This window comes from Brassica napus, chromosome C6, assembly GCF_020379485.1.
Source record: "Brassica napus cultivar Da-Ae chromosome C6, Da-Ae, whole genome shotgun sequence".
Lineage (NCBI taxonomy): Eukaryota > Viridiplantae > Streptophyta > Magnoliopsida > Brassicales > Brassicaceae > Brassica > Brassica napus.
The window spans coordinates 9,512,846-9,529,447 of NC_063449.1; the positions used below are offsets into that span (position 1 = coordinate 9,512,846).

Here is a 16,602-nt window from a genome sequence, read left to right on the forward strand (position 1 = left end):
ATTTAGTTATGAAAATATAATTGTTTATGTTGTTATTTTAATCTAGGCAAACACATTTAAAAAATAAATAAAAATGAGACAAGTGTAACCGGTTTTCATTTCTTGGTCTATTTTACATTTTGCAATCGCTTTATTTGATCAATTTAATTTAAGAATTTGAATATTTTTTCTTATTGGAATATGTGTAGATCAAAATATAATGACGGCTAACTATGTAATGTGATCTTTGTAATCTTTATAGAAACAAAAAAATGATAATATCTATATATTTACCACATCAATTGGTAAATAACAAACCAATTCAAAAATATTTCAAATTCCGAATTCAATTTACAACTACTATACCGGATTGATCATCTGGTTTTTATTTAATTATAGTAGAATTAGTTTAGAATTTCTCAAGTTTGCCGTGTGATTTGAGAATATGTATTAGATGATTAGTTAGCATTGCTTAGGACTAAGTTCTTTAACTCATTCCATCAAAAACATAATAATTATAATTATAGGTAGACACCCATGAATGATTAAATACATTAACTCTTTATATAAGCCAAAAATAGAAATTTTGCCGAAAATAAGAACACATGTTGATATCAGGATTCGAACCCTAGCCAAGAGCTTATGCAAAGGCTACTCTACCGATAGACTAAAGACACACATTGCTAATATATGACAAACACTAAACATATATATGAACCGCTCGGGAAGATTTAATTGCTTCTTCTTCCTTTTTAACGAGGGAAAACTCGACCCTTCCTCTTGTATATTTCAACTGCCTTTCAATCCAATCTCTTCGCCATGGCTGATCAAAATCCTTCTTCCTTTGTTCGAACTAGGATTCGGAGGTTTATCGAGATTGATAACGCATATGGCGAACACTTCTAATTCCGATCGCGAGCCCCGTTCAAGTCGTTTGATGAACGTCTACAAGAAAGTCGATTCATATTCTCAGGGAACGTCCTGCCAATCGGGGGTTACTCTCGGCGTCATCACAGCCACGAAGCCACCATCGGGTATCGCTCTCTTTGTCTCTGAGGTTTTAAGGTTCAAGGTTCTCTAGATCCTAGGAATCGTCTTTTAGAGGATGTCTTTAGGGTTATTGATAACATAGGGTGGTGTTACACGGTGTTGCATGTGAACCCGTTCTGTCCTAGAGTTGTGAGAGAGTTCATCTCTAACAAACCATTCAACGAGGATGGAGCTCTTATTCGGGGATTTGTGTACCGTTTCTCCCCCACGGTGATCAACCAATTGATGATGACACCGTCTGTTGAACACTCCTTTCAGTGGAAAGACGTTGTGCTGAAGCAGGCAATCACACACCTCACCAGGGGTCAATGCTCTGGATGGACAAGATTCAATTTAAATGCTCTGCTCAATCCCTTCCAAGTTATGTACCGTGTGTGTGAGCGCAACTGGCTTCCAGGTCCGGATTCTGATTTGATGATGAAAAAGCGTCTCCGCCTCCTGTATGCTGTGTCTAAACGCAAAGAAATCGACTTTGGCCAGCTTGTGTATGAACAAGTTATCGACATGGCCCGTGTAACAGATTTGGAGACATGCTTGATATTTCCAAATCTGATTTATCAGCTCTTGGTGCTTCAAAAATAAGTCCCTCTTTTACCGGGAGATGAAGAACCTATTGGAAGAGGTCTCCCCATCTATGGCTCAGAAAGTGGAAGGAGTGAAGGAATTGGTCCAAGGGGACGTAGAAGGCTATGTTAGTGTAATAGCCAAGTGTGTTTTTTTGTGCAAAGTCCATCGTTCTCTCATGAATGTAGCTAACATATGATCTTTTTGGTAAGTAACATGTGTCTGAATCCTCTTCCGAAGGTTGTAATCACAGTGACAGTTACGTTTTTGTTATGATGTCATTGTATAAATGAAAAAGTTGTTTGGTATGAGATTATATTTTCAGTTGTTTCTATTACTACTCTTTTTGTTCCACCATTGTTGAGATGAATTTATTGTTGTTAGAAAGAGAACATATTGTTGCTAGATTCTTGGCTTTGTTATAAAGAAGCAGTATGAAGAGGTGCAGAATCTTGGCTTTGGTTGATTCTATACAGTATGTGTTTGCTACCAAATCCCGAGTCAAAACTCTACACAGTCAAAGCAGTTGTACTTGGAGCAACATACAAAAAAGAAGCAACATATCAACCCTCGATGCGAGGAATAAGAAGAAGTCATGGCTGAGACTTGATATATTCCTAAATTATTTATGATTACTTAAGCTATTATTTTTGTTTTTAAACAACCTAATATACTTGATTTTTTAGAGTTTTGAAAAATACGACTCTTTCATTCCAAACAATAGCATTCTTAATTATCTGCACTTTTCATTTTTTGGATAGTTAAAACTACATCAAGTATAGCTATTTTTTTATAATGCTATGAAGACTTTGTTTTTGCTTTATTTAAAAATTTGGTTTTAGATTTTTATAATTTATATCATCTAAACAAAATTAGTATTTCTATGGTATCAATTTATTTTAATATGTGATTCCATATATTGCAATTTTGGATCCTTCATGTACGGTCCCTACAATTATTTTTGAATAACATAATTAGAACCATATTTCATATTTGATTGAAGGAAACTTCAAAAAAAAAAAAAAAAATTATACCATTGGATTGGAATGATTCAACGGTTTAGATTAGTAGTCTAGGTTATCCTCACCATTGGCTCCCATTGGTCGAACCCATTGGAAGTAACACCACATCTTCTTGATATATGGAGTCATCCTATAGATTCCACTATGCTAATCCATTCATCTCTTACCTCAACCCACCACAAGTCTCTCTCATATGTCGTAATCCATATCAAGCCACCACAATCCTATCCTAATTCTGTTCCAATCAACACGAGTTAGATTAGAGCATTATCTTAAGCAGGTAATCGACATCTAGACAATTGATCTTTTTCTTCCATCTCTCTGATCTTTCTAATACACCTCAAGACTCATATATCCACTAAGATTTGAAGCATTACCTTTTTCAAAGATAACCAATAGTTTCAATTTGTAGATATAAACAAAGATCTAGCTCTCGTAGATTTATCAGTTTAGTCTTCCCTAATTACCTCATCAGATAGGTTTGTCAATTAGCTAGGATTGCATGTTCTTAATACGTTTTTATCTTTATTCTAAAGATCTATATTTGGTTAACTTTCACAGCTACCAACTCTGATGGAATCAAAGAAGCAGTCAACACAGCTCAACCAGCCACAACAACCGCCAGATCAATTAGCGGTTAGCACAGCTCAGCCAGCTACATCAATAAGCACTCAAGGAAGCTCAACCTCGGGAGTAACTAATGTATACAAGCTAAGCAAAGCCGAGCTCAAACGCTACCAATTGACACGCATTGAGGAACCAGAAGAACACATCGACCCAGACTACTTGCGTTAATTGAAAGCAATAGGTGCGTACGACTCATCTCAACCGCAGTCAGAACGAGGAAAGGATCAGGGTCGTGAACACATCGACCCAGACTACTTGCATTATTTGAGAGCAATTGGTGCGTACGACTCAATTCAGCAACAGCCAAAACGAGGAAATGGTTGTGGTCGTGAGGGTTGACGCTAACACATCTACCTAATATTCCTAATGTTGTGATATTTGTATCACCACTGCTTCGTAATGTTTTATTTGCTTCAGTATGCTATTTTGCTTGGTATGGATAATTTGATTCTCTATGTTTGATTTGCTTCAGCACAACATTTTTTTTGCTTGGTATGTTGTATTTCCTTTGTCTGTTATATTTGCTTGGTATGTTTTGATTCACTAATGTTGACGCAGCAATCCAACCAACAAATGTTTTATTATTAAATAAGATACACATATAAAAAATTTATATATAAAATTCATATCTATTAAAGCATTTCCTGAACAATACATAAATATGACCAATTTATAACTAAATTATAATACTGAGTGGAACCATATGTTACCTTATAGCTTATAATCGGAAATTAACTAACAAGAGCAATTTTCATTACACAGCTGATCTATCTCAGCCATCCCCCAGCAATCAATTACTTGCCAAGCACACAATGACAACAGACACAATCACTTCAATTACAACAGAAGAAAAAAAATATAAACGCACCATGAACAACCCATAATACTCCAAGCTTTAAATACGTTAAAGGAAGAGACTAATGAATACATAATCCTATAGACATTTAATTGTATAAATACGTTGACTACGTTACAACAATCTCGCAAGGAGATGAAAACGTACACAATCTTATCAATTCACATAATTATTATTTGAATGCAAAATCATTAACAAATCTCCTAATTACAGAAAATTCTGAATCTGAAAAGGAAAGAAGTATAAACCATTGTATAAACATTAACAATCTTTTATACCCTAGCAAAGAACGAAAATAATATCAAAACTTACTTCCGCCGGAGCCGCTTATTCTTCACGCATATACGCAGGAACGTCCTCGACCATTTCGTAGGCCAGCTCCGACGACTGTGTAAGCTTAATCGTGATGACTACTCCACCCTCCGACCAACTCATTCAATCTGCGGGTGAGTATATTAGCTTTGCGTCCGACTATGCATAAACGACGGGATACATTTATTTTGGGTTGTTCTCAGATAAATTTTGATTAACATAAAACCCTATCCAATCGGAAACATACCATAATATAAGTTAGTTCTACGACCAATCTATGATCATTTAGAACTTTCATGCCATGTTCAATAAGAATATAGATGTTTAGTATGTCATCTCGATCATATATCTATAGAAATTTTTATGTTTTTGCGATTCAATAGTGTTACCATAATAACTTCTAATAGATTGTTTAGTTTAATAATAACATAGAAATTAATATCTCTTTATATTTCATTTAGAATAATCACAGAATTCGAATTTTCTTAATATAATCAATGCAATTTTCAAAATCATTAAAACATTATAAATTTTTAATTGCTAAGTATATTCCTGGTATATAAAATAACCAAATTTGCAAAGTCTGTTTTCAAAATAAGATTTCAAAATATTTCAAGAAGATTTGTTAATGTTTGTTAGATATAATTGCGGCTTGATTAAACTAAATCAAAGTTATTACAATATATTATAATCCATTTCATAGAAAGATGATATAATTGGAATCGCAAGCCTCATTACAACAGCTACATATAATAAATAAAATAATGCTATATAAATTTTGATGTGTATATATTATTAGTTTAGTTACTAACAGTTTAATTATTTATATTTTGTCTTAACGTTTCAGATAATGTAAAACCTTAACAACATAAAGAATATCATAGATAAAAAGTTGGTCAAACGCAAAATCGTTGTTGGAACCCTCATTTACGGACACATGATTTTCTGCGTGCATTTCTTATTATACAAAAAAATAAAAAATTTACAATAATATACTCAATTTTGGTATAAAAATAATACTTGTTATTTTTAAATTTAACATAAAAGCATTTTTTATGGTATTTGATGTATATAATAACGGCTGGAAAAAACTCTGGATTCGACAACTCAAACCGTATTCGATCTGAAAAAGTAGTACCAATTCTAGACCAAAATATATTAAGCTTCCATCCGGGGTTAAGATCTTGGTATCTAAAGAACCCAAACCGAATCTGGCACAAACCAAAATATTTCTGGTACCCGATCATATCGGAAATAGGTTTATATACCTAAAATTTTATATAAATAGCCAAAATTAACTGTCTAAATTGTTACTTGAAAATTTTATATAAATAGCCAAAATTAACAGTCTAAATAGATAAAATATATTCAAAACACCAAAATATTTGAAATATCTATTGATTTTCTATCCAAATATTCAAATCAAACCAGTTTATATATTTTGACATATGTTATTCAAAATTTACATGTAATATATTATTTTTAATATATTTTAATAAAATTTAAAGTATATAATGATTATTAAAATTTTAAAATAATTTAACTGGGGTTATTGAAATCCGAAGCAAAACCGTAAGGATTTGAACTGAACACGAACCAAGATTTAGAATTACCCGAATGGGTCTGTAATCTTTAGCTCCATAAAGCCAAACCCGAACAGACCCAGACCAATCCCAAATAAGTAATTTTATAAAATTCACATACAAATAAAAATGATAATTATATATTGCATAAAGCATAAATTTTATTGTGATAACATATTTACATATAATTTCTAGAAGTTTGTTATTTTAAAATTTATCGATTTATATCATAATTTGACCAGGAAAAATGGGCCTATCAAAATTTATTTTTTATATAAATTATTAATTTAGCGAGTATAATATATATAATGGTTCTACAGTACTATACTTCTTACTAAAATTAATATACATATCTCCAACTATGTAATAGTTTACATAAAAAAAAATAGATAGTTGTTGATAGTAACATATTTGTAAATCCTTCAGGCGATCATACGCATAAAAGGAAACGTGGCCGTCCACGTGGATCCCTTACTAAACCGAAAGGTGTTTTATTATTCTCGGATTTTTTCAAATTTATATATTTTGTGTGTTATTATTCTCGGATCTTTTTCAATGTTTTCCTGATAATGATTAAATCATGTATATTTCCAGTTCATCTGGTTAATGATCGGCCAACATTCAAACCAAATTTTTTTGCTGTAAGTTCGAACGATTTATAATACTAGGCTTTGTTTATATTTATACATAAATCAGCTGATTTTAAATTTTTATTGAACAGGCGGCTGTGATGGTTGCGATACTTATAGTAAGAAACAATACTTATATGTCTATCTCTTACATCATATCCTCTTAAACTAATATTTGTTTGACCTTGATAGTCAAGCAAAAGAACGCACGTAATATGAGAAAGGCCATCTTGCTGTCAAAGCGATCTTCGGCACTGTCACAAGGTAAACATCATATCTAAGAAATCCAATTATGATTAATACATTTATAGTTCTAATATTCATTGTATATACAAAGATTTGAATGCTGAGCCACGATCTCTTGGCTTTGTCGCACTCGAGCAACAAAGAAAGGTGCATACTATTTAAACTTTATGGGAGTGAAAAATATATATATGCAAGTATCAACAAGTGTCAATGATCAGAAAACTATGACAAAATTATTACATATATTAAATCCATTAGAATGTATTTTTGTGTTTTCTATAAAAAGTTGTAAATTTCGAAAAAATTAATTGGCTTTAATTAATTATTATTGGTTAAAAATTATTGAAAATTGGAAATTACAGAAAACAATACATTTATCATGGTAGTTTAATTTGTTTTCTTACTATATGTGAAAATACTAAAAATTTTATTTTCGTGGAACAAATAGAATATTCATTAGCCTCTAATGTTTTTTCATCCATATATGTATTTTGATAAAAATAAACATCAACACTACAAAACTAATGTTTGCTACATTTGTTAAAAAGTATATAAAACGTCAAACTACAAAATTTCTTCTATTTAAACTTTATGGGAATGAAATATATATATATACAAGTAGCAACAAGTGTCAACGATCTGAAAACTATAAAAATTATTACATATATTAAATCCATTAGAAGTAATAATTAAATACAATTGTTTATTCAGATAAAGGTTCGACATCAAAACACGAAGAGAACCCAATTGTAGCATGCACAAAACGTGGTGCGCTTATGTGGATTTCAGAAAGCACCGGTACAGACCCCAGAACCAGTGAACCAACATTCACAATTTGCTGTAATCATGGCAAAATCAAGATTTCACCAATTAGACAACCTCCAGCCCTGTTAGAAGAACTTCTTCAGTCCAAGAAGTTTCGAGATACTATTCGAGTCTATAATTCTGTCCTCTCTTTCACATCCATTGGTATGAAAATGGATTATAGTGTGGTGCATGTGCCCACCATAGAATTGGCTCGCTTATACCGCGGCAAGGTCGTCTCCCAGAATATCTCCAGCTGTATATATTTGATACACAGAACGAAGTCAAAAATCGGTTAAATGCGATGGGTCAAACTTCAACAGAAGGTAGTCTTGATGAGACAACATTAGAGCGGCTTATCGAGATGATTGATGAGAATAACTGTTTGGCTAAGTATTTCCGACGAGCGCGTGACCACTACGAAACTGTTGGGGAAGAATTTGCTGTTAAATTGGTCACAGATAAGGGGAAAGGGAAAGAATACGATCTTCCGGGTACGAGTGAGGTGGCAGGTCTTATCGTAGGGGATATGTCATCAACAATCGGAGAACGAGATATAGTGGTCCAATTCCAAACTGACACTTTGCAGCAGCTACGTGATGATCACCCTTCATACATGAGCCTCCAATACCCTCTTTTGTTTCCATATGGTGAGTATGGTTTCCATCCCGAGATCCCACTACATCTTCAGACAGGAACTTCCAGAACAAGGCAATTCCTAACCATACGCGAATTCTATGCAGCTCAAATTCAGACACGTTTTAACCAAGGAATGACTTTAATAAAGAGCGGTCGTCTACTCCATCAATATATAGTTGACATTTATTCGGCAATCGAGAAGGATCGGTTAAGGTGGGCGAGGAACAACCAGGATGTCCTGAGGGCAGAACTCTACAATAATGTCTTGATGTTGTATCCAGAGGCGATACCGATGCCAAAATTATTGGTCAAAGGTTTATACTTCCACCAAGTTTCACCGGTGGCCCTCGGTACTTAGTTGAGAAATACCATGACGCAATGGCTATTTGAAGAGAATATGGTAATCCAGATTTGTTTGTCACAATTACTGCCAATCCTAACTGGAGTGAGATTAAAGAGCATCTTACCAGATATGGTGGAGAATCTCCTAATGATAGACCAGACATTGAATGTCAGTCTTTAAAATGAAGTTGGATCAGCTGCTCAAGGATTTCAAAAAAGGAACTTTCTTCAAACCATATACATCAGCAGTTCACCGGATAGAGTTTGAAAAAAGAGGTCTCCCCCATGCACATATATTATTGTGGTTTGGAAACTCTTCCAGAACGCCAAGCGCGGATGAAGTAGATGCGATCATATCAGCCGAGCTCCCAGACAAAGAAAAGGATCCAGAGGCTTATGCTTTAGTCACAAAACACATGATCCATGGTCCATGTGGTGTCATGAATCCGAAGTCACCATGTATGGATAAAAATGTGTGCACGAAAAAGTTTCCTCGGCCGTATAATGACAACATTTTGGTTGACAAGTCGGGATATATATTGTATCGTCGGCGCCAGAACGAAAATGCGACTGTGGTAAAGAATTGAGCAATCCTGGACAACATTTTTGTCGTACCTCATAACATTGATCTCCTGAAGAAGTACGAGGCTCATATTAATGTTGAATGGTGTAATCGTACAAGTGCGGTCAAGTACTTATTCAAATACATTACCAAGGGTGTTGACAGAGCAACAACTGTCATTGAGAAAGGAAATACGGCCAGTACATCTGACACAACAGCCTCTGGCGGATCGAAAGAGAAGGTCATCAAACACCGAAATGAGATCCAAGAATACATAGATGCTCGATATCTATCAGCTTGGGAGTCTATGTGGCGGACTTCTGCATTCTACATACACAAGAGAAAACCATCAGTTGAGAAGCTTATCATTCACTTAGAAGGCGAACATAATATATCAGTTAAAGAAACTGATAACCTCGGCCGTGTAATCCGCAAGCCAGGTATTGAGAAAACAATGTTCACTGAATGGATGGTTTTATGCAGAAGGTCGGAGTTCGCACGAACATTAACGTATGTGCAAATACCAGAACATTTCGCATGGAACAATAATACTAAAGTCTGGTCTGAGCGTAAGAGAGGCAGAGCCATAGGAAGAATTGTAGCTGTTCATCCATCAGCAGGTGATCGTTACAATCTAAGGATCCTCATAAATAAGATAAAGGGTCGTAGAAGCTACGACGAGCTCAAAACATACAACGATGTGAAATATCCTGACTTCAAATCAGTTTGCTACACACGCGGATATTTGGACAACGATGCCGAGTGGCTCGAGAGTATGTCAGAGGGTGATTTATGGGCTACCCCATACCAGCTCCGCGAAATGTTTGTCAGGTTTCTAAATAATTGTTTCGTTTCGAGCCCTAAAAACCTATGGGAAAACTCGTGGAGATCGATGAGTGAGGACATACTCTACAAGAGGCAGAGAATCTTAAATCATGCAAATCTGGAGCTGGATGATGATACTCTTGAGCAATACACGTTAATTGAGGTGGAAAAGTTGATGCACCTGCATGAGCGCTCACTAGGTGATATTAAAGAGATGCCAAAGATCAAACATGTTTTGCTAAGAGAACTGGGAAACAGTTTGTGGAACCAAGAACTGGATTACGATGTTGCTGAGGAAACTCTATGACATGACACGCAATTCAACAAACTTAATCCTGATCAACGTGCGATTTACGAAGCGGTCTTAGACTCTGTTGATAAAAAGGATGGAAAGCTATTCTTTGTATATGGCGCAGGAGGCACAGGGAAAACATTCCTATACCAAACCATTATATCAAGGATTCGTTCAAGGAAACAGATAGTTTTGCCAGTTGTCTCTTCAGGAATAGCCGCACTATTGCTACCTAACGGTAGAACCACACATTCATGCTTCAATATCCCTTTAAAGCTCAGTGAAGATAAGCTCTGCAACATCAAACCTGGAACAATGCTGGTTGAGCTAATCGAGAAAACAGATCTTATAATTTGGGACGAAGCACCTATGACGCATAAGCATGCTTTTGAGGCACTGAACAAGACGTTGGAGACATAATGTCAAAAAAACCCCTTCTACAAAGGAGCAGACTTTTGGCGGTAAGACAGTTTTGTTAGGGGGTGATATCAGACAGATTCTACCTGTGATTCCACAAGGCAACAGAGCTGATACTGTCTTGGCATCGATAAGTCACTCATACCTATGGGGTAGCTGTCACAAATTCTCTTTAAAAATAAATATGCGAGTCAATCAGGAAGAAAAGGAGTTCTCCAATTGGCTTATGCAGGTCGGGGAAGGTCATACACACCTAGAATCGGGGTATGAGTGTGACAACTACCATGAACAGATGATTGTAGTTGATAAATCGTTGATTCGTGTGAGTGGTGATGATTTACTAATAGAAGTTGTGGATGCCGCATATGGAGACATCAGCAAGATGACTAATCCGCAGACATCCTACACTGATAAGGCTATACTCACACCCCGTAATGAAACCGTCGATGAAATCAACACCTATACCATCTCGCAAACCGACGGGGTTTCAAGAGTTTATTTTAGCTCCAATAGCTTTGAGATATCGGACACTCGATCCAAACATAATGAAACATTATACTCTATCGAGTATCTCAATTCATTGGAATTCTCAGGATTACCCTCGCACAAGCTCACTCTGAAAGTTGGTGCCCCGGTTATGCTTCTACGAAACATAAATAAAAAAAGGATTATGCAATGGTACCCGTATGATCTTAACCCGCATAGGCGACCGCGTTCTGAAGGCGGAAATTGTCACTGGCTCACATATTGGGAAAGAGGTCTTAATACCAAGAATTGTTCTTTTGCATGAAGAAACAAAGCTACCGTTCACATTACGACGGCGACAATTCCCTATCAGACTGTGCTATGCAATGACAATCAATAAAAGTCAAGCCAAGAGTTTAAAACAGGTCATCTTATATCTGCCTAAACCAGTCTTCGCTCGTGGTCAACTTTATGTGGCTATATCACGTGTCACAAGCAAAGCAGGACTAACGATCATCAAATACGAAGATTCGCACCAGCTGAGGGTAAAAAACATAGTATACAAAGAAATCTTCAAAGACCTTCATCCCCACAACGGTAATTTTATTAATATATAATTCTTCATATCCATCAATTTCCAAAGCTCATTTGAACAATTATTATTTTCACAGATTTATAGTCCCCAGCATATCAGCCAAACGATGGTACAATCAAATGAAGAAGAGCTTACAAGGAGTTTATACCCAGCTATGCCATGTAAATATCTTCTTATATAAATAACCATGGCTTAGTTTATACTTATAATTAAATTAACTAACTCAATATTTTACAATTTCAGGCTATTTCTTTCTTATGGGTCCACACATCATCTCCTGTTATCCAAATGACTTGAACTTCTTCTTATATTGTTTTTGATTACCTAGACCATTTTTTTTAAACAATAGCAGAATATTGATATTCACCATATTTCTTATTTTTTGGAGAATACAATGCTCTCATTCAAACCAAAAACTCAAATTTTATAATCGTAAAAAGAATGTCAAACCAAAATCTAGAACTCAATTGTAAATACAAAGTGAAAGCACACTGATTTCAAACAAAAATATAAATCTGTGAATACCTACTATGTTAGAATAGTGATGTGATGTGTTCTCAGATTTGGCACATGTAATACATGGTTCTTTCTGTCACAACCAAATGAACTTTACTTATGATTAATAATTTGTTTCATGATAACCCAATATATAAGATAAAACAAAACTAAGCCATATGTAAACAAACAAAACATCTGAAACCCATAATACATACTAAACCCATTCCGCGGACAAAGATTTTAGTATATTTTATTAGTTTTAATAGTAAAGTGATTAGATAAAATAAATAATAAAAATTGTTAATATTAAAAGTAAGATTTTTTTTTTCTCCAAGTTTTTTAATATTAATAAAACGGGATCAAGCCCAACTACACGGCCCGAGGCCCAACAAAACAAACATCAAGAAACTCAAAACCCTACGGGGCAAATATGATAAGTTAAAGGGCCTACGGCCCAAAACAAAAGAATCCGGACGACTTCGGTAGGCCCACGCGTCAAGGAGGACGGACACGTGTAAGGATAAAACACCATCAGGACGACACGCGTCGCTTCCGCCTCAACTTAACTGTCACCGCCTCGAGACGTCGCCGGAGCTACACCACCGCAAACCTTGAGCTCAGATTACCGGAGAGCCTCCATCAAAACCATCTCTACACTTCCACGCTTTGTCTTCACTTTGGAGAGCTTCATCGATCCAATCGAGAGCTCATCCGACTGAACAAATCCGTGAACCACTTGGAACCACGAACCCAGAACCACACACAAGCCACAAGCGGGATCCAAAACCGATCCAACGAACTGAAACACTTAAAACCGGCGACGCAAGACTGAGAGAGCCTTCACCCTCCGGAGACAAAACCGACGACGGCGGAACTGAAAAAGCCTCAACCTCCCGGAGACAAGGGCCGGCGGCGACGGAGCTGTAGGAGCCTCCACCTCCCGGAAACGAAACCTCAACTGGCAAAACGACTAGCTTCACCGCGCCTAACCTCCACACGACCGCGCCTTTACTCCAGAAGCAGCCGCGTATGGGACCTGAACGAGAGCTCAGGCAAGGCGGAAGACAGAGGAGACGAAAGAGAAGCGAAAAGCCAACATCTTTACGGTTGCTCGAGGGGCTCCGGCGACGGCACGCACGCTCACGCGCCGACCGCTCGCCGGATCCAATCTTAGATCTACTTTCTCTCTCTGATTGAGTAATATTGGTTATTTTATGAACTGCAAAAACGTTTCACAAACATTTTTTTTGGCATAACGAAAACGTTTCACAAACACTTAAAAACTTGGTCATCAGTTTTGTAGAAAAACAATAATTATATTATCAAAAAAAAAAAAGACTTTTACAATCAATATTTGTTTGTTGATTTTTTTTTTTGCTATATAACAATAGTATTTTATTATCATATTTTAAAATGTTGATGTATTTTATTTTAAGCCGTTTCTGTTAGTTATAAGTGTGTGCACGGCTCTGGGTGTTCTCAGAACAAAAAAAAATGTAAAGAATATGAAGAATAATATAAGTTCACATGCGAGGGATCCTGACGGAGAGATCTATCTGGTCTTAAGACTTACTGTGGCCTCATGAAATAATGAAAACTTCTTTCTGTTTTGACTCATGAGTTCTTTCTATATGTTATCTAGTAGAAGAAAGATGTGTCATAGCTTGAGAACATTCTCATGAGCTGAAAAGATTCTGTGTAAAACAAGAGACTAAACAAAACGAGACGACATAGAAATCAAGTGCATGTGTTTTCAGAATAAAACAAAGCTAATACCAGAAATTGATAGTGATGTTTTGTCTTCAACTGCCGCTGGAATAATTGCCTTCATAGTCAAAATATTCTTTCTCCAGATGGAAAGATCGAACGAATTAACTTGAGAGATTTGGTAACAACTGTGGCTGTAGAAACAATGCTGTCTTAACAAATTATATAACTCATTCTACAAAAAGAACAAATGGAAAAGTCGTTAAAACCTTCGGGAATTTACTCAACACGCTCTGGTTACCTCACCATGACGGAAGAGCAGCCCCTGATACCTCCAATGGCTCCAGACGCCTCGATTGACTGGCTTGCGAACGTCTGGAATCTCAAGGTCTCCCAAAAACTAAAGATCTTACGCACTACCTGTAGGAGAAGAATTTGCAATCAGACAAATTCCACTCCCTAACCAATGCCCGAGATGCAGAGAGGAACGCATGCGCTGTTTACCTGTTCATACGCTACAAGAGTTTGGAATCTCGCACCCTTTACTTCTCCTTTTCACGCAAATCTGGTTGAGACTACACTTGCAGGACTTGATCCCATCTCTCCCACCGGTGGGCCTAGCGGCAGGAACGATCTCAACTTGGATTGTCTGGTCCATCTGGCTCTCGAGAAATCAACTCATCTTCCAACACCAGAAGGAAACCCTGACAAAACAAAAGCCCTCTCAGACGCTAGAGAATGGACAGGACACTCGCCCAGGATCAGATCAAAATTGCTCTCCCCCGTACTCCGATGATCAACATCGAACCAAATCCTCATCGTCAAGCCCATTCCTCTGTCTTCACAGACGCTGCCTGGAATCCTTCTACTAGCTGTGCAGGATTTGGTTGGGTCATTGATGATCTGATTTCATCGACACAACACTCAGCGACGGAGACATTTGTCTCATCGCCCCTAATGGCCGAAGCTTTGGCTGTTCGACATGCCATGATCTTCGCCCTCAACCGTGGAATTGAATCAATTGTGATTCACTCGGTCTCCCAATCGTTAATCAAGTTGATCAAGAACAACTCTTATCGTTTTGGAAATCGTTTTTAATATCCACAATTCAATATGGACCACCACCACGTGGCTTAGCGGCAGTACTGAATGTTTCTCACACACGACTACCCGAGTTCGTCAGTTCGATACTCGGGGACAGCGGGGTGGTACTGGGTTACCTAAAAAATCTCTACGGGGATTTATGGCGAGGTGGCCCTTCGGGGTGAGCCCAGTCACTATAAAAAATTTAACCTATACAATTTTAACCAAGCGTTCGTAGCTTGGTGGTAAAGGAAGTACAGTTGTACTGCCCGCCACCCGGGTTCGAGCCTTGGGTACAACGGATTTACCCGGGTTCGAGCTTTGGGTACAACGGATTTAACATCCCTTCTGTTGGGGCGCTGGACCCCTTTTGGGGATAGTTGGGAATGTGGCTGCCGAGATACGAGTTATCAAAAAAAAAAAAAAAAAAAAAAAAATGGACCGGTTACATAATATAAAGAGCCTCCTCGTTCAGATATCCCCGTAATGAAAACAGGAACAACAAAACTTGCAGACGAAAAATAGAGAAATAGACAAAGGAAGAGGAGAAAAAAAGACAGATAGAAACAAATGATCTGAGTAGACACCACCATTCCTGAAGCTCCCAGTAAACGTACCAGCCAAGTTGTTCAAATCATCCTCAACCCTGAGCTTCAACAAGAAACAGGTTGGTTAACCATGATGGCCTCCCCTGCGCTATATAGGATTGATAGCGCTTGTCTCTTGTGACACTCCGGGAAATGTCTTCAGCGATAGAGTTTTCCTCCGCTGCAACATGGTTCAAACTCCATTTTTGAAAGGAAGTGCCAATATCAAAATTAGTGTCCGAGCATTGGGAAACCACGCGGGTTTAGCACTTTAGCATGGCTTCCCTTGCCAAGAGGTACAAGAAAACTCAAAGATAACATTTTGCTCAAATAATTTGGGAATATTGAGTTCCTAGATTATGAAAGGTTTTGATTGTTTAGGTTAAAATAATAAAGTAACCCATTTAAAATCTCAATAATATTAATTTGTAAAGGTTTTATAAATTAACCTGATTGAACCAAACCGGGATTGAAAGGGTCTAGGCATGTCCAGCACATGCTGGAGGCACATTTGCAGAGGTCCCTTTACAATTTTTAGATATTTTTAGTTTGGATTAGGGTCTTTTTTTTAAAAAAATGCTTTAAGAAAAATGCTACAGATTTGTCTCATCTCGGGGCCCATTAAATTATTCAGACGGGCATGGGTCTAGGGTTATATAATATATATAGAGGACGGTTCAATAGGGTAAAAATGAACCGTACCGAACCGAAATAGACAATATGATTTGATTTTGGTATATACCATACAAACCGAATGTATGTGATTTTATAAAAACTGTAGGATTTAGATATGGTTTGGTTTATAACCGATTAAACCGAATAAACCAATCTAAAGTAGAAACATGTAAATATGTATATATTTTATAACAACGAATGAAAATCTATTTGTTATATAAGTTAATTTTTGTTAATAACTAT

The 16,602-nt window shown here is 36.6% G+C and overlaps 1 long non-coding RNA gene across 1 annotated transcript; it reads right to left on the reverse strand.

The window, feature by feature from the left end:
* Nucleotides 1-6,685: 6,685 nt before the first annotated feature.
* Nucleotides 6,686-15,482, reverse strand: LOC106403067. Its single transcript, XR_007324882.1, has 3 exons — nucleotides 14,519-15,482; nucleotides 14,084-14,434; nucleotides 6,686-6,876 (listed from the first exon to the last, which is right to left on the reverse strand). It is a non-coding gene; the product is annotated as an uncharacterized LOC106403067 (long non-coding RNA).
* Between the last annotated feature and the right edge of the window lie 1,120 nt (nucleotides 15,483-16,602).